The sequence below is a fragment of the Peromyscus eremicus genome, chromosome 1, assembly GCF_949786415.1.
Source record: "Peromyscus eremicus chromosome 1, PerEre_H2_v1, whole genome shotgun sequence".
NCBI classification, from domain to species: domain Eukaryota; kingdom Metazoa; phylum Chordata; class Mammalia; order Rodentia; family Cricetidae; genus Peromyscus; species Peromyscus eremicus.
Genome location: NC_081416.1, coordinates 160069056 through 160088786, shown reverse-complemented (window position 1 = coordinate 160088786; position 19731 = coordinate 160069056). Strand labels below are relative to the sequence as shown.

At 39.3% G+C, this 19731-nt stretch overlaps 1 protein-coding gene across 5 annotated transcripts in view; it reads right to left on the bottom strand.

Moving 5' to 3' along the window:
- Positions 1-415: 415 nt before the first annotated feature.
- The window catches only part of LOC131922570 (protein SAAL1-like), a 101769-nt gene continuing 82453 nt past the window's right edge, over positions 416-19731 (bottom strand). For 3 of the 5 annotated variants that reach the window (XR_009382326.1, XR_009382332.1, XM_059277393.1), the window contains one exon: positions 416-1256. The gene's annotated coding sequence lies outside the window, so the exon portion shown is untranslated. Of the gene's footprint in view, positions 1257-17827; positions 18255-19731 lie in introns of those variants that run through there. The other 2 variants (XR_009382333.1, XR_009382334.1) reach the window with 1 other exon arrangement.

The following is a 19731-nucleotide window of genomic DNA, read 5'->3' as shown; positions in this document are numbered from 1 at the left end:
CATGGGCTCTAGTCATAGCCTTGGATCTCTTTAATCTGACACAAAGTGAATTTTCCTTTTGAGCTTACAAAAACTTTAGCAATTTTCTTTACTCTTCATTATTATGTCTTGAGTTTTTCTAAGAAGCTTATTGAGTTTAAATATGAAGGTTATCTAATAGGCTCATGAGTAGAACAGGTAGCTGGAGTTGCAACTTTAGAAGTTGTGTCTAGTTGGAGGAAGTGGGTCACTGGGGATTTGTCCTGCAGGTGTACATCTTGTTCTCTCTCTCTCTCTCTCTCTCTCTCTCTCTCTCTCTCTCTCTCTCTCTCTCTCCCTCCCTCCCTCCCTCCCTCCCTCCCTCCCTCCCTCTCCCTCCCTCCTCTCTCTCTCTCTCTCTCTCTCTCTCTCTCTCTCTCTCTCTCTCTCACTCTCTCTCTCCTCTCTTGTCTTTCTGACTGACATGAGATGAGTAGCTTATCCTACTATATAGCTCTGCCACAATGCATCACATAATGTAGTGTCTCAAACACAGAACCATGCCTCAAATTGACATTCCCCAAATGGTAAACTAAAAGTAAAGTCACCACCTCTTTAAGATTTTCCTATTAGTTTCCTATCATAGTAAATAAATGTGTGACTATATAAAGGAAAAACTAACTCTTGTGAGACACATTTAGTTGTGGTAGGGAAAAGGGTGTTCATATGAAGAATACAGCTACTCCCCCCTCATAAAGCACAGACATTAATTCTACCAATGTTTTCAGCATCCAAAATAACATCTTACAGAGGAAAAAAATTATATATTATTATCTGCTAGCTATTTGATGTGTGTGTGTGTGTGTGTGTGTGTGTGTGTGTGTGTGTGTGTTTATAGTTAGATGGTTGAGTGGAAATAGAGGTGTTGTTAATGTGAACCAATAGACTTACACAGTATATTTGAGAGTTTTGAATACACTCATACACACACACACACACACATACACACACACACACACACACACACACACACACACACATTGCTCTACATCTGTACCTTGTAGGAGCAAGTGTTTGTCTTTAACTTAGAGAAAAATGAAAATACAAGTTCATATCCCAATCTAATTCTTTTACACAACATTTACCTTCAAAACACAAATTAACGCATATAGCCATCGACTGCTCACTTCTCACTGAGACTTTCAAGAGCATCATCTTCTGTCTGATTCAATTTCACAACCTGGTCCACACAGGAGGATGTTGTGCCTTGAGGAAGGCAGCTCTAAGTGTGAAACTTCCTGAAAGGAAAAATGAACATGCATGTTACAAAGGCAGAGAACAGAATTACACCTACAAGTTTCATAAAGAAGGTGTGATATTTTCTGTTTCCCATCTGTTTGGAAAGCCTGCAGCCACAGCCAGAAGTTGTCTAAGTATACTCAAGTTAAGGGGGAGGCTAAGGCTGATCTTTTTATTTAATTTGTAAGTCTGACCTCTGTTAATAATAAGCAGCCAGCAAGGTGGTACACCTGTTTAATCAAGAGCACATACGGAGATTCAAGAGTTCAAGGCCAGCCTCCCCTACTTGAGACCCTGTCCTGAAAACCCACTCAATGAGTGAAAACAAAACAAAATGCTGTTAATTTTGAGCAAATTAGTTAATCTCCTTGCTTCTATAGTGGCAATGCTGAGGAAATATAGTTCCTCATAGATCAGGGTAATTGTGAGGTCAAACTAAAATTATGTAGGTAAATCCTTTACTTCATAGCCTAGAAAGAGATTTTCCAATTAACACAGAAATGGTTATTTTAATTAATGGCACGTATTTTCCCACATGGTACAATTTTATTTGCTCTATACAATGTAACAAAAATTTACAGTTAATTGAAAAAGTTACCTAATGTCTGGCCACAAGCCACACTGCTGTGATATCCTAATTAACAACTGAATGACTGGCAGAGTGGAGTCTTTTATGGGAAAACAGAACAAGATAAACAACAGCAAAATAATTTTATTTGCTTTAATACTATAAAATTTACTTTGAATATGTATGTAAATTTTCATAAACACCTGTTAAATATTTAAGTGTGCTCTGATTTTAATGAGATACATTTCCATATAGAATGAATATTTTTCATCAAGATGATACTTCTAGCTTTTGATGTCCTGGAACATCAAACCCTGCATGGTTATGGGCAATGAGAAATTTCTAGTCATCACCTGCTCTTTTCAAGGTTCAGAGTTCGAACTCAATAGTCTAATTCACTAGACACAATAACAAACCATGAAAAAAGGCTATTAAGTCAATTGTCCCAGTTTTCTGAGGTAACTAGGTGAGTGAAATACATTTTTTTCATTTATTGTAATGGATTGGGGTTAGAAATAACTCATTAAGAAGACCAGGTGTAGGTCAGAAAAATAATTTAGTGTCAAATGTATAGATGCGTAGAGTTGTGATTTATAAGTTTATATAGAAACACAAATGTGTATATGTAAACATAAAACTTTAACTTTTACACTGGTTCAAGGTGAATACTTATTGGGTGAGTTCAACCATTCAGTGTAGTAAGAATTGACTAAATTATATAGTCATTATGTTTGGACATCAGGCTCACTGGCCCAAAGCTTCAGGGGAGTCTCCTCTCTCTGACTCACATCATGCACTGCCTTTCTGTGGATTCTAGGGATTTAAACTCAGGTCCTCATGAGGCATGGCAAGCATTTTATCCACTGAGCCATCTCCTCAGACACAGTCTTCATTATTTATAAATACTACTTTCTTTTCAGTCAGAAACTTCCAGACACAATAATACATTGAATGACAAGAGAAAAGGTGGTAGAAACCTAGTCACAGATGAACCAGTCTCTGCGGTTTTCAGAAATGAACATTAAAATATGAATGGTAAAATGTGAAGAAAATAAATGGTAGAACTTAGATCTTCCTAAAGAGAATAGAAGTCATTTCTTAATAAGTAAACTCACACTTAAAAAAATATACTGAGTATGTTAAGTGAAAAAAGAAACCAGAATGAATCTTTAAACAGAATATTTATAAAAGAGTAGGACAGTGCACTGTAAAATAAGTCAGAGGATCACAAATAGTTAACAAATGAGGAGGTGAAATATGCAAGAAACCATTAAAGGACTATAGTCTGACGGCAGAGGTCTTCTCAAGGCATTGGGTTGTCCTAACAGAAAGCAAAGGAATGGTCGGGGCGGGGTAGGGGGGGCAGGGAGCTAGTTGAGGAGGTACATAGATTTTTCAAAAATAGAAAAAATAAGTCAAGTCAGGAATTCACGAAGTTATAACAAGTACAAGCCAAAGGAACTCAAGAAATCATCATCCATCCATTATAATAAAAACTCTAAAACTAAAACCAGAGATGGAATTAACAAAACAATTGCTCATAAAGACACATTAACATCAAAGAAGTCCTGAGGTCCTAAGGAACTGCTCTGGAGAAATGATGGAAATGAAATGACATTGAACATAAGCTTTAGAAAATAACTTAAAATTGCCACCTTAAATTTTTAAAATGTCACTGATACCTTAGTTTAGTTTTAATTGTATAGAATAAAAAGAATGGCTATTTTATTGACAGTGTAGCTCTGGATGGTCACATGGTAACACCATAAACTCTTATGTTATTAAAAACCTAACCATCAAGCCATTGCATTATCATCTCTACCCCTTTAATGTCTATCATTTGAGTTGGAAATGTATACACAGGGTGTGTTCCCAAACCACTTTCAAGTCTTATTGTTTCTGCTTAGTGACCCACTAGTGAACCAGCACACCTCACGTGGACATAGTTGGAATGGTAACCACTGGAGCCTATAATCACTTATGTTCATGATTATTTTATGTAGAGTACAAGATTATGTGTTTTATCCCATGCACATAAAACCTTACACTTTGCTATGGTTCACCCCATCCAACCCTAAAAGTTCCCTCGTGACATCTAAATAGTGCCAATATTTACTTTCACTTCCAAAATCTGTTAATTTTGTTCTACATTTATTTTCATAAGAAGTATTAATGAAGATAAAAAGCACAAAATAATCTCAGCAAATGGAAATACACATAGACAAAATTCCTCAATATGAAAACACGTCAGAGTATTTAACATCCAGGAAATATTTAAAATTTCAAAGATATAACATTAGATTCCTCAAGAAAGTCCCCAAATTCAAAATTAATTGCACCAACAGAAAGACAGCTAGTACTAACATGTGATGCGAGAAGGTTGCTCAGTTGGAACATCCTCATGACCAGAGGCAGTCTAAGAGGCTTTAATCAGAACTCACACTCTAGGGGAAGATACCACTTTTCCTACAAGCTTTTAGATACCTATGGGGGTAGCAAACATACACATGATCACTAATGTTGTTTACTCATAGATCAAACTATAACCTAATACGATAAATAAATGTACAACAGTGGTTCAGAGGGAAAGGCACAGGTCCTGATTTTTTCAGTAGATGTTGGAGTTCCTATACACATACATGATATAGGATTCTCTTATATCCTGAACCAACATTTTCTTTTCTCTCCTCTCTTCTCTTCTTTTCTTCTCTCAATTTTTCTCTCTTTCTCTGTCTCTCTCTGTCTCTCTCTCTCTTCCTCTCTCTCTCTCTCTTTCTCCTTTTCCTCACCTCCTTCCTTTCACATCAATAAGCAATAGTGAATTGGTATTGATAAAGGGTAAATATAATTGTATCCCATATTTCTGATCAGAGAATATTACTTGAAGGCTAAGATTTTGCACAAGTTCAAGTTAGTAAGTAAAGGTGACAGTTTCCCACTTGGTTTCCTTTACTGTTTAGCAGCTGTTATGTGTCATGCAAAGTCTTTTCACTTATCTCATTAAAAGCAATGACATGAAATAGCAAATTATAGTTGTTCATGTGTTTAGTGTCTATACTGCTGGTATCACTTAATAACAGGTGTATGAAAAACATATACTGTAGTTGGAATAATAACAAAACATCAATCTCCTTTAACACAAACTGCCAGATATATGAAAATGAAGTGAAATTTATGTTGATTTTGACCATCTTCTGTGCATGTAAGAAATCTTCAGTAATCCACACATATTTCTAGGTAATCGTTTACGTATTCTTTTCTTCATTACAATAAATAACACCAAAATGTAATGTGTTTTTCCAGCCAACAAAACCATGTGTTTTGTGAGTCATTTGTTATTTTTTTAATAGATTTGATTCCAAGGATCCCTCATGCTTTTAAACAAGTAAGTCCCCAGGTAGGTGTTTATTTCAAATACTTAGCAATATATAAAGTTGTATGTTTGCTAGCTAGTCTCTTTTCTTCACTGAAAATAAGAGTATTCTCCTCTTATTAATGAATCGATTTCTTTCATTCAGAACAACACACACCACCTAAGATGTGAAATATGTGCAGATGAATAAGGCCAAGGACTCCCCTTTCCCAGCCTACCCTTGGGTTCATGTGTCTCCTCAGGTACTGGTGAGCACAGCAGCAGTGGGAGCTCCTCCCGGCTCTGCTACAGACAGAATTCTGAGTGGCTTCTATGACACCTGCCCTGTTGATAAACACCTTTGACATTTCCTCCTTTGGATGACAACCTGGACCCACCAAAACAATGGGACATTATTGCTCTCATGTTTTATGTTATTTGACAAAAGTGAAGACATCTGAAAACTCTTAGCAGGGTCACAAACCTGATGACTCAGATTAATCGGGAAGGATATTGTCCTGAGAAGTTGTAATGACATGAAAGTCTTTCAACAGAGATTGAGCCCTTCCCCAGAGAAGCAGAGAACTGAGCTCCTGATGGACACATTGAAATAGTGAGCTGCCCTGTTGTGAGGGCCAGTGGATGCTCTCTTCTGAATTTCTTCCCTCTACGATGCTATGTTGATCTAATTTTTTAAAGTGTTTCTGTGACTCAATACAATTCAAATCTTATTTAAAATAAAAGAATTCCTAGTATATTTCTAGCAACTTGAACTACCACATAATATTCAGATGATTTTGAGAACACATGTCTCTAGAATAAAAATTTCAATCTCTTGTACTTAAATACAAAATAATTTTCCAGAAGGCAAATGAAAAAAGAAGATATTTCACAGGAAAATCACATTTTCCAGAGCCCCAAGAAGTTGTGTATTACTAATCAATTTTTAATTTATTAAAAATTCAATTTAAACCTTTGCAAGTTTTCTGTGGGAAATGTTTTTTTTTTTTATTTTTTTTATTGCTTTGGAAGGTCTGACACATAGAATCAGAGCCATTCTTACAGAACTACGCTGTTATTTCATGTCCTTTCTTTAAAGTAATGGCTCTGTGAATGTTTTCCTAGGGAGTCTATTCTATTATTCACAGGAGGAAGGGATAATGGCAGGCCTAAGACACCATCTTATCCAAGCCAAGCTGGATGAGCCAATGTATTTACTGAGGATACGGCAGGAGCTTGGTGACCTGGATAGCAGCATCAGGAAAAGGCCACCTCGGTATGGTTGCAACTCATGGAATCTGTGTTACTACTGTCAGGTCCCAAAGAAACTCAGGACAAGTAGCTAACTGTGTGGCCAATTAACCTATCAAAATGCACACTAGCAGCCTCTCTGAGCATCACAAGTACCTATTACAGAGTCCTGGCTCCTTTCAGCATTTCTCACCCTTGTCTTCTGTCCCTACTCTAAACCTCTCCAGCCCTGAACTTTGCTTCCCTTCCTCCAGCTTCTGGTTCCTACAAAAACCTCCCATTTCAGCCACACATTCTCTTTGTTCTCTTGGTTCTTCTCTCTCTCTTGGCCCTCCATTTTGGCTCCTGGTCCCCTCTGTTTGCTCCCTTGCTCTTCTCTTCCTCTCTCACTCTCCCAGTCTCCCTCTCCTCTCATGACCATGTTCAGTCTACTACTTTCTCTCCCTGCTCTAGACTCTTCCAGATGCCTCTGGCTGTACTCTCCCTCATATCTACAATAAAAACCTTCTCAACCACACCTTGGAGCAGTCACATCCTCATTTCCTTCAACTGCACTCTCCTGTTCAGCATGCAGACAACTCCACTGAAGAGTTTTCCTTCCTTTAGGAGTATTTTAACATTTGTAAAAACCACAGGCAGGCTCCTCACAAGCCTTTTGCATTATGTGAGTCTCCCATAAGTCCCCTGAGCCTCAGAGAGAGGGAAACACTTACACAGCAATGACATTCTCTCATGATATAAAGGACACATGTCCCACTCTCATAGCCTAAGGTCATCCCAGGGTTCTCTGTCTTTGTTATGACAATGAGATTTTCAAAATCAGTTGCATAGGTCCTTAGAAATCACAGAGACACCTCACATTTCTGGTCAGGAATAGGGAAGTGGGTCATAACACAACATTTTGAGAAAGGAAGCTCCAACCTCACTTCAAATTAACCCAGGCTTTTCATTTGGTTTACACATCTTAGTCTTCCTAGGTATGGTGTCATTTAATTCGCAGACTTCAGAGCTTTGAAGTTGGTAAAAATAAAGATGAAGAAGCATGGGATATTAAACAGGAACATAGTACAATCCTATTTGAGTTTTAGCAAAATTCCTCAGTGACCTTGTGAAATACTGATCAGAAGTAGATTACATGACTATCAGATAAAGCAGTTCACACAGGATAATCCCATCCAGACATGAACTGGAGAAAGGCAATGGGAAGTGGAGCTCACTGATGAAAGAAAATGGGACAAATATCAGAATCTAAGAAATGATGGGCTAAATACCCATTAACACAGTGCTTAAGAGAGTGTATGACTTCATGGATCAGCACACTGCTTACAGGAGGAATCAGTCAAAGATGGAGCACAGGCCACGTAGCTAGTAATATGTAATGCATATGTGCGTATCTGTAATGTATACACGTACAATGTATATAATATGTACATGTAGGATTGTGAACAAAAATCATATTAGGATAGATAGCTTGTGTCAACATCAGCAATAGTCATTGCTACTCATATCTAGCGCCCGTCATAGATACCATGCAAAGGACATGACACACTGTTCTAGTTTCATTTCTGTTGTGATGAAACACTGGACAAGACCAACTTTAGAGGTAAAAGGGGTTCCATGTTCTCGTCTGTCACTTCAGGTAAGGCCCAGCAGAAACTCAGGCAGCCAGTGTCGGCACACCCACAATCAAGAGCACTGGAAACAGAGGCACCCGTGCTGCCTGCTTGCTTGTTCTCAGTTGTTTTCTTCACTCTTAGTTCAGGGCCCGTTGTAGAGAACGGTGAAATACAGAGTCAGATCAACTAATAATCAAGATAATCCCCATTGACGGGTCCACAGGCTAATCTGCTCTAGACAATTTCTCAGTACGCTTTCACAAGCTGACTTTTAAAACTATCACACTCACATTTACTGTTGTAAATGCTGTTGTTTGAGACAGGGCTTTACCATGTAGACCAGCCTGTCCTCAAGTGTTGGATTTTATATATATATGAGCCATCCCAACTGGCTCTATTATTAATATTGTCATTGTTATTATTATTAAATTACTTGAGTGCTGATATAAAATACGATTAAATGAGTTCTACCTACCTTTCCAGTTTTTACTTCAACTACCCTGTCCACAGCTACTCTGAAAGTCAGAGGGGGTTTTGATCATCTCCTACAACTTCCCTTTCCAGCACCCTCAGAATCTTAGTGTAGTCATGATGGAAAAAGCCACCTCAGATTTTACTTTCACTAGGAACTCATGCTTGCTGCTGACGGTGCCCTTACTGCCATCTAAACTCCATTTGCCTGTGTGGATGCAAAATTCCCAGGGACCATTGCCACACAAGTTCCTTTGGTGAGTGTTCAGGTCAGTTCATTGGATATGAATTGAACAATTCAGTATATCACTTTTCCATATTCACAGAAAGTCCTTATTGAGTCGGACCATGCTAGTGAACTGCAATGATGCCCACATTTCACACTGGAAGCCTGTCAGCACACGTTCCTGAAGGCAGAATCTTATATGAGGAACTTTCAGTTCAGCAGCGGGTGTTTTTAATTGCCCTACAACATGATTCCTACTGGTTTACCAGACTTCATACTAAGACAGTACAACCAGGAGCTCTAATTTGTGTCAGAAAAGGTTAAAATGTTACCTTTTCCCAGGTGAACTTAACAGTGGGAGATCTGAGTGGTTACCATGGTAACAGCGGTGACAGAAGCTAAAGGAGCTGACAGCCTCCACTGAAGACTGTAGAGGGCTAGCTCTCCTAACAGAGGTGAAGAGCAACAGTTCCCTAAGCTCAAGTTCACTCTCCTTACCTTTGGACTCAAGGCTCTGACATCAGCAACTATTCGGATCTTCTGTGAAAAACACAAATTCCTGACCTAGCAGAACCAGTCCATGCTGACTTTCTCTGTGGAAGATGTTATTTCTTCTTGGGATGTCCCTCTCCCCACCAGGAAATGAGGCGGGGTTTTAGTCCCTCACACCTTACACTGCAGGGGCCGTAGACTTTTCTCGCCCAACATACAGGCTCCCAGTCCAACTGTGGTGGTGTACACCTATCATCTAGGCACCCAGGATGTGGAGTCAAGAGGATCAAAGCTCTAGTTCACCCTTGGCTACATAGCTAGCTTGAGAATAACGGGCTAATTAGACCCTGTCTCAAAACTCAATCAAGCAGTTAATCAATGAATTAATAAAAATAATAAAAATAAAAACCCTTACCCCGAATCAATGCCTGTCTCACTCACTGCTGCTCTTGGAGGTCAGAATCTCTCACATTCACAAGCAGTTTAAAATAAAAGGGGACAAAATTTGGATCTAATGTTTCACAGGAATTTGGCATAAGGAATTCAGATGTGTGTGGTAAGTATTTTTGGATCCCTGAAAGTGGTTTCCTCCATTGATGAAACAAGCCAGCCAAATCAAGCCGAATTAAAAGTCCAGGGCTTTCTGAGAAGGGTGTTGCAAGAATATCTCTGCTGTTGTGGAGAAAGGAAGATAGAAATGGACTCCTCAGAAATGAATGAAGGAAAAGTAATGAGATACAGAACCTACTGAGCCCCGTCACTGCACAAGTGCACATTGATGTTCCTCTGTCTTCGTAAAATTTAGTACAAAAGCACTCTTTTCCCGCATTCCTGTCTGCAATCTGTTGACTAAACTATGTGCACACCATCCCCTTAAGTGTGTGGGCATAGTATCATTATTTATTTATTGATCTCACTTTTATGATGATTCTATCTTATACATTGATCTATAAGATTGTATTTGAGGATTTTACATTTTCTGATGTAGGATATTTCAATATATAATTTTTCTTGGATTACTTTTGATGAATATTTGTCCTGTATTGATAGCTAATTCATCCAGGTTCCTCAGAAGAGAATCCTTTCTTCACTGCACAAAAACATCCCATATTAATAGAGAGTGACATTATTTCTGGTATTTTAAATTTCTCACTCATTGTGTCAAGGGCATGGATATACTACACTTACAGTGATCTTCACAACTGTCAGGGACCAACACAGTGTTTAGCTTTGGTATATTATCTACATGTTGCCCTTTGATATGTATAAATGTCTCAGTCTTCAATAACCATGAAATCTGATCTCTGAGATTGTAAGTTATGTAAAGTTCAACTGAGGGCTATTGGCCTCATTTTAAAATAAATTTTTCCATTCTGTAAGTGGTTCACCCCTCCATTCATGGACCTCTTCTTCTTCTTCTTCTTCTTCTTCTTCTTCTTCTTCTTCTTCTTCTTCTTCTTCTTCTTCTTCTTCTTCTTCTTCCTCTTCTTCTCCTCCTCCTCCTCCTCCTCCTCCTCCTTCTTCTTGTACTTTTTTTTTTTTGGTTTTTTTTGAGACAGGGTTTCTTTGTGTAGTTTTGGAGCTTGCCCTGGATCTCACTTTGTAGACCAGGCTAGCCTCGAACTCACAGAGATCCGCCTGAGTCTGCCTCCCGAGTCCTGGGATTAAGGGCATGTGCCACCACTGCCCGGCTCTGTTCACTATTCTTTTTCTCATTTTTTTCTTTTCAGTGTAGCCGTTCTATTTTCTACACATTTCTCAAGTACATGAAAATAAATGAACCAATTTGTGATTATACTTTGCATAGCTATTGTTTTGCTCATATCAAATAAATTTATTCTGAAGAGATCTTGTTGTAAACCATCTTGCTAATTTTTTATTGTTTTGTTTTTGAAGCAGCTTCACCATCCATAACTTTAATTTCTGGCATTCTCCCCCTTTTCTCTGCTTCCAGAGTAGACCTGGTGCTGAGGGGCATTCACACTTCACATTGCTTCTTACCTATGTGCAGTTTACAATGGGCCAGAGTCTCTGTGACTTCAGTCAGGTGTGTTGGGTTCTTTTGTTTCACTCTGATAGGGGGTTTTTGTTCATGAATTTGCTTGAAAGAGGGATATTTCCCTTAAGTTCAACTCTACTGAGAGTGTATCGTAAGAAAGTTTAGTTTAGTCACTAGCTCTGCAAAAACTTGCTGAAATGATCATGTTTCCTTAAAGCAACAGTCTAAATTGAATGAGTTAATGTGAGGACAAGCTGTGTTTCTGTCTTTGAAAGAAAATTTTTCTAATTATGTTGATTTATTCTTTATATGAGTATGTTTCACTTTTCAAATTTTTATAAAGGAATTTATAGTTATATTCATATTTGAGAGTATTTATTTCCAAATTTCACTTCTCCAAGTATTGGGGTCAAATGTCCTATATCATGAGATTTTGGAAATTTTCCACAATTAATATTTTGTGAAATATTTATATTAATTTTTATTAAACTGTTTTAGAATGATTCTATTACATCATCTGGTTTTCTTTGAGAGTAGATTTTATGCAATTACCTTTAAATAACATAAAAAGACTCAGATTTTTTACTTTATCTGATGCCTTTTTGTAAATTTCTACATATAGAAAAATGCATTTAAATGAACAGAATGATTTCTGTTCCATTTATTTATTATCTTATTTCATTTTATTTAATGATTCTGTATTATTTCTGGCCTCTGTTACTGTTGAAATATACACATCCACTGGTAGTTCCTTGTTTGTGTGGTTATTTTTCTTTTCTGTATACTCTCAAGGTTTTTATTTTCTTTCCGCTTTTGCACTTGTACTATTACATGGAAATGTTTTGTCTGTAGGCCAGCTGCATTTGCTTATCTTTCTGAATCTCTGCATTAGGGCCCTCTATTAATTGTAGAAAACTGGATGAATCAGATTTATATTTAGCTTTTCTCCTTTATTTGTCTTTTTCCTATGAAATCTCAATTGCATATGTATTAACATGTTGGAATAACTCAACTATCTCTTGGAATATTGTATTCTGAACTTCAATATAAACTTGCCACACATGCCATATTATATTCTCCACTTTCCCTTTAAAATTAGTAATCTTTTGCTTCTTGTATCTTTTTTAATTTTTCAGAAAATTAGTCTGCATCTAATTATTGACTGATTTATCACAGAATCTTTATAAACTTGGATATTTTTTTCCTTCTCCCTAGCCCTATAATAACCGGCATCTCTTATTTGAAGAGTTCAAAATCAGCTGTTCAGTTTCCCAAAGTATTTGTAAAGACTCTTGATTCATGACTGAGGCTGAATGGTCGACCTGTGTTTCTACATTTCCTCTTGCCATGAGAGAATGATAATTAATTCTTCTATTAATCAATTGTAGCTATTTTCTCAGTGTTGTGAGCAAGTCAGGTTTAAATTGATATAGAATCTGAGGCTATAGAAATGCACATGTCTCCACCTTCCTATGTTGTTAAACACATTGCTGGGTTTTCTTTCTCTCCTCAGAGGACTGTTTGGAGAAGCCTATTCCTCTCCATACAGAATCAGTGGTAGTCAGGTGATGGGCAGACACTGTTGTTCACCTTCAATGCACTTCAAACAAGTTATTCTTCTGTGTTGACACATCTTAGCTTTGTGGCTTTTGGAGTACTTCGGTTGCTTTGAGAAAAGACTTTAGAACTGATCCTACTTTTTTAGTTGTTCATGGATACTTTCTCCTGCTACATAATATTCATGTTTCTGCTTATGGTTTGTAGTAAACTGTAGATTAAAAAAAACTAGATCTGGCTTCTTCAGGCCTTTATAGACACACGATAATTGTGATTCTTTTTTCTGTCAAGAACCAAGTTAGGAGTGTTTTCTATTAATGTAGCTTCATATTAATAGATATTGATATACATATGTTATACATAATAATGGCAGTGGTATATTTCCATTACTTTCACTTCTTGTGTGGATTATTTTAGGCTCTAATAGAAAGCCTTGACCATTTATTGCTAATCCTTTTTAAAATATCAGGAATGCAACTCCAAGTTTTATTATATCTCCAGAGAGTAATGAAAGAACATGTTTTTTTCTCTGATTTAGCTTAAGATTTCTACTTAGCTTCTCAGACTCTCATGAACCACTTTTTTTTTTCCTTAGTTGGAAGAATAGTTAAGTAGGGAAAGTGTTTCCACACCTGAGCATTTTGAGTGGCTTCAAGTCTGCCTGGAAACAACAGCCAAATAAATCTTTGTATCCTCTTATGTCCTCAAACATATTTTTTACTTCTTTCAAGCATGAACAGCTGTTCTTAGTGTGTGGATTGTTATGTTGATTCCAAGTCTATAATCATGCACCTATAAATAACCTTGGTTCAATCTAATTCTGTGGATACATAATTACTGCAACTTAATGGCCTGCTGATTCTAAAAGACTGGAACACATTTCATTTTAATGACCATGTATTTCTGGTATCAAAATTTATATAACAATTAGCAAAGGATGGGCAGTTATTGATAATAATATTTGACCTGTTAATGTGAAACTAAAAGAACAAGCGTAACAAACGTTGCTTAAGAGAGAATAATAAATATCTCTGATTAAAACCTTCCTGAGTGAACTGTGTGCAATAGCCCATGTCTGTATTTCCAGCCACTAGCCAGGCTACAAATACAGTATCACAACCACAAGGCCAGCCTGGGTAGCACAACAAGACTGCCTGTCTAAACCATTAACATACAAGAAAACCAAGGATATAGCTCAGTGGTTTAGTGCCTGCACCACATATATAAGAACTTGGAGATGATCCTCATCCACAAGCAACTGGTCATATAATTGATTCCCACTCAACAGTAGAACACGCATGCACTGGAGAGACACACACTCAGAGCATTGAAAGAATAAGTCTAAGGCAGAGGATGAGACACCAGGGTTGCCAAACTACCTCAATCTGAGAGAGGACTAGGGAGGGTGGAATCATGGGTGGATGCTAGAAGACAGAGCCAAGAAAGACTAAGAGACAGTGATCTGGGAATGAGATGACACCTCAGCTGTGTGTATAAGGGACTCACAATAGAAGGACTGATAATGTGCAATGTTATGTCTGTCATGAAACATTTTATTGATTTAATTACAGTTAATACATACTGAGTAGTAACTGTCAATCTACAAAGTAATCAAAGAACATTTCTTACATTGCACTAGAAATGTAAGAAATGTTAAACATTGAAATAAGTATAGTCAAATGATATCTTGTAAAAACTACACAGGAATGAAATATGCCATAGCATTCCAGTCATGATTATTGAATTATTATATTTATCTTTACTAGAGTGTATGGGCTTTGCCTGATGTTTCTAAGCAACTCTGATTTGTACTTCACACCTACCTCACTACAGCCTCAGAAATCATAAAATGGTCTCCTACTGCTGACCAACAGAAGGCTTTAGTGATTATAACATTCTGGTGCATAGTGTAGATATAATAAAGATATTTTCTCAATAGATCATATTTGCTGATTTCACAACTTATTTCTCCCTGGTTCTTTACTGGATGCTTTCCAAAGACTCACCCACCCAATGCATCCATCAGCTGACCAGCTCTTTTTTTTTTTTTTTTTTTTTTTTTTTTTTTTTTTTTTTGGTTTTTCGAGACAGGGTTTCTCTGTGTAGCTTTGCGCCTTTCCTGGAACTCACTTGGTAGCCCAGGCTGGCCTCGAACTCACAGAGATCCGCCTGGCTCTGCCTCCCGAGTGCTGGGATTAAAGGCGTGCGCCACCACCGCCCGGCTTGTTTGTTTGTTTGTTGTTGTTTTTTTTTGAGACAAGGTTTCTCTGTGTAGTTTGGGTGCCTGTCCTGGATCTCGCTCTGTAGACCAGGCTGGCCTTGAACTTACAGAGATCCTCCTGACTCTGCCTCCTGAGTGCTGGGATTAAAGACATGCGCCACCACTGCCCGGCAAAACATGTGTTTTCTATAGTCTACCTATAACACCATTTTCAGCGAACCATGTAGTTGGCTTGGCCTAGCTACCTTGAGAGGCATCCATCATAGGTTTCTCAGGTTAGAGTCCATGGCTCTTGGGGCACAATGTGACTTCCAGATCCTGTGGGACTGATGCATTCCCTCAGGCAGTGAAGCATTCAGGTCATTTGGTGTTTCTCTGTATGTCACCTTAGTGGTCAAGGAAGTCCTAAGGCTTCACGGGACAATTGGTCTTAGACATTAATCTTCTACACTCTATATGGCTTGCAAATTTCACTGTATCCTGGCAACCACAATTGTATTGATCCTGGCAATTGCCATTATATTCTGTTTCTGATAAAGGTATAAAAAGTCTGGTTTCTCTCAAAAAATTGTCACAGCCTCTGCTTTACTGTGATCTCTCCAACCTGGCCTGATTTCATTCCTTGAGGCTATATCAAGGTGATCTTGGCTCAGTAAGCAAGCGTAGGCTCTTACACTCATTATGTTTTATTTAAAATATATTTAATCTCACTAAAAATATATTTATATTTATATAAAATAAAATGCAGAGATGGCTCAATCATCAAGATCATTTACTACTCTTGCAGAGCACTGAGTTTTGCTTCCTAGCATTCTTTTTGAGTGCTAGAAAGATACATTACTCTAATCCCAAGGGATCTGATATTTCTAAAGTAGGTTATCTAAAGTTGGTTAGTCTCTACCATGCTTGGGAGGAGTTGTCTAAAGTAAGTTAGTCTCTAGCATGCTTGGGAGGCGTTGTCTAAAGTAAGCTAGTCTCTAACGTGTTTGGGAGGACTTATCTTGATTAGCTTAACAAAGGTGGGAAGACCTACCTGTAATGTGGGCAGCACTATTCATGGGATGATGTCCGTGGGCAGCACCATTCATGGATCTTTGGAAAATAAAACATGGACACGGAGCTGAACAATTCATCTCTTTCTACTTCTTGATTGTGGAGAAACATGACCAACTTCTACCTCCTGTCACCATGACTTCCCTGCTGGAATCTTCCTCTGGGAGCCAAAATAATCTCTACTTTCTTTAATTTACTTTTAGTTGGGTATTTTCTCACAGTGATGAGGAATGCAACTATTACATATCTATTTTCTAAGTGTAATTCACTGACAGTAAAATGATCTTATCAAGAGTTATCATCATCATCTTGCCCCGGACTTCCCTTCTGAAGCACAGCCCCACTGGGAAGGATCCCCTTCTCCAAGACCCCTGGCAGACCCTGCAGTCTCCACACCCTGCCCCCACCCCCATCCGCCTGAGCCCCAAGCCTCTTCCTGAGACTTAGAGGCCGGCCCCCAGCTCCCATCTTGCCCTGGACTTCCCTTCTGAAGCACAGGTGAGTGCCCTAGCTTGCCCCCGACCCCATCCCTGGGCACCAGCCACTCCGGGGAAGACCTGCCCAACTTGGCCCTAGGTTCTGGTCACAGGGCAGGTTCCCTTCTATTCCCACCTGGAAGAATCCCCTTCTCCAAGACCCCTGGCAGACCCTGCAGTCTCCACGCCCTGCAACCACCCCAATCCGCCTGAGCCCCAAGCCTCTTCCTGAGACTTAGGGGCCGGTCCCCAGCTCCCATCTTGCCCCGGACTTCCCTTCTGAAGCACAGGTGAGTGCCCTAGCTTGACCCCGACCCCATCCCTGGGCACCAGCCACTCCCGGGAAGACCTGCCCAACTTGGCCCCAGGTTCTGGTCACAGGGCAGGTTCCCTTCTAGCCCCACCGGGAAGGATCCCCTTCTCCAAGACCCCTGGCAGACTCTGCAGTCTCCACGCCCTGCCCCCACCCCCATCCGCCTGAGCCCCAAGCCTCTTCCTGAGACTTAGAGGCCGGCCCCCAGCTCCCATCTTGCCCTGGACTTCCCTTCTGAAGCACAGGTGAGTACCCTAACTTGCCCCCAACCCCATCCCTGGGCACCAGCCACTCGGGAAGATCTGTCGAACTTGGCCCCAGGTTGTGGTCACCGGGCAAGTTCCCTTCTAGCCCCACCGGGAAGGTTCCCCTTCTCCAAGACCCCTGGCAGACCCTGCAGTCTCCACGCCCTGACCCCACGCCCATCTGCCCGAGCCCCAAGCCTCTTCTTGAGACTTAGAGGCTGGCCCCCAGCTCCCATCTTGCTCTGGATTTCCCATCTGGAGGAGAGAGAGAGAGAGAGAGAGAGAGAGAGAGAGAGAGAGAGAGAGAGGAGAGCACCCATCCTCCCCCCGGACATCCCTTCTGAACAAGAGCTCCCATCCTGCCCCGGACTTCCAATTTGGACAAGAGAGCTCCCATCTGGACAAGAGAGAGAGACTTCCTGAATCTGTCAGCTCTGTCTGAACCAAGTGTGCGGATAAGGTGAGGGGGGCGGGAGGGGGGAGAACAAGGGAATCTGTGGCTGATATGTAGAACTGAATTGTATTGCAAAATAAAAATTAAAAAAAATAAAATTAAAAAAAAGAGTTATCATCATCATTTCCCTTCAAAACTCTGTATATCATAAAGGATAACATTGGAATTCCACAAAGATTACATTTCAGTTCCTCAATTCCCTATCCACCATGCCTGGGTGAATAACATTATATTTTTCTATCTAAATAAATGAGGCTCTGAATAAATGAGGCTCTGTTCACTTCACCTCTATGCATTCTGTATTTATGACTGACTGATTTTAAGGCCCTGAAGTTTCATTCATATTATCCTTTGCAAGAACTGCTTCCCTTGTAAGGATTGGGTCTTGCCTCTTTGCATGCAGCAACCAAATCTGTTCATGAGGGTATCTGCTAAAAACCTCTTGCATTAGTTTTGCTTCATTTTGGTCAGTTGTTTGACATGGTAATTCACACTCTTATTGGCCTTAAAACCCCTGCAGAACTCATTAGACACCAGCACTACTGCTTCATGGGCATCTTCAATCCATCTACATTATTTCTAGAACTTAGAATGTCCTTCAGTCCATCTGTAGAAGCTTTCCTTTCTCATAGCCTCCTTAAATGTATCCTTTGATCTTTGCTCTGCAACAGCCTCAATTTCTCCTCTTCTGTCTTTGTTTGAGCTGTTAAAGAAATGGAAAGCTGTGGGGCTAAACACAGCTTTTGTCTTACTTAGAAAACCCTTCCAAATCATGTCCTTCTAGTAGGCTTCTATTTATCCATCTATTAGTTCCCATATCTGTGTTCCATAGATTATAAGAGAATTTATACTTTAACCTCACCAGTACCCAAACAAACAAGACTTACTTTTAAATACATACTAAGTACATAGCATTAACTATAGATATACAGGTTTTTAATAGTTTTCCTCATAGAACTTGATATTATACAATGTTATGAAATGAAATTACATTCTCTCAAAAACATATGCTAAAGAGTTTTATTGTGGAACCCTTTCCTTCAGGCATGCCATGCTTATTGGAATCTTGAAATCACAACAGTTGAGCTAACCCACATGACACCACCAAAGACCAGACCTTTTAGCAAGGAATATGCCATGAATTTCCAGCCTCTCCCTTTCTCCACCGCATTTTCATGTATCCTACTATATGAAAGTGGTCATGAGAGAGACACTAAATATGGAGAAGGTTGACAGTTGACTGGAGACTCATTCCATTGATGCAGCTGCCAAGTACTCTAGTGGGATTTCTGGGGAGGCACCCATTTTTCAACCATTTTTTTCCTGTAAAGAACACCTCACCCAAAAAGATTCTAGGAACTAGGGAAGTTGGGGACACCAACCCAGAGTCATCTGAGCAGAATTCTTAGGGGTTGACAGAGATCGATGTGACAATCACCAATCACAAACCTTGTATGGGTCTGAGCTAGGTCCTTTGCATATACATTATTGTTTTATAGCTTGGTATTCTTGTGGTGCCCCTAAAAGTGAAAGTGGGGAGCTTATCTCTGATGTTTTTGTCTGCTCTTGGGACCCTTTTTCTCCTGCTGGGTCACCTCAACCAGCCTTGATATGTATGAGTGTTTGTGCCTAGCCTTATTGTAATTTGTTATGCCATGTTCAGTTGCTGTCCCTGAGAATCCTGTTTTTCTTTCTTTTTTTCTTTCTTTTTTTTGAGGAAAATAGAAGAGGAGTGGATCTGGGCAGAGGGAGGTAAAGGAGCTTGGAGAAGTGGAAAAAAGGGAAACTGAGGTCAGGATATAACATATGTAAAAAATAGAATATTGCCTCATCCATGCTCTGTAAGAAACCCCTCAGCCATTTTCTGTAAATAATGCCTCTGTAAAGCACCCCCACAGACTCACTGCTTCACCAAGTTGAACTTGCCTAGAATTGTTTCTTAAATGTATCCTTGATGCTTTATTTTGGAAGAAAACATTTTTGTTCACGTCTCCCTGATAAATACAAATAAAATCCTCTTTCACAGTACTCAAATACTAGAAAGTGGGGCTTTTGTTGAGATAATCTGGTCATGAGGCTAGAGCCCTCATGAGAAGGTCATACCCCAATAAGAAAACATCGTAATCCCTCCCACGCCCCTGTTTCTGAGAAGGCATAAGAAACCTGCATAGCAGGAAGCA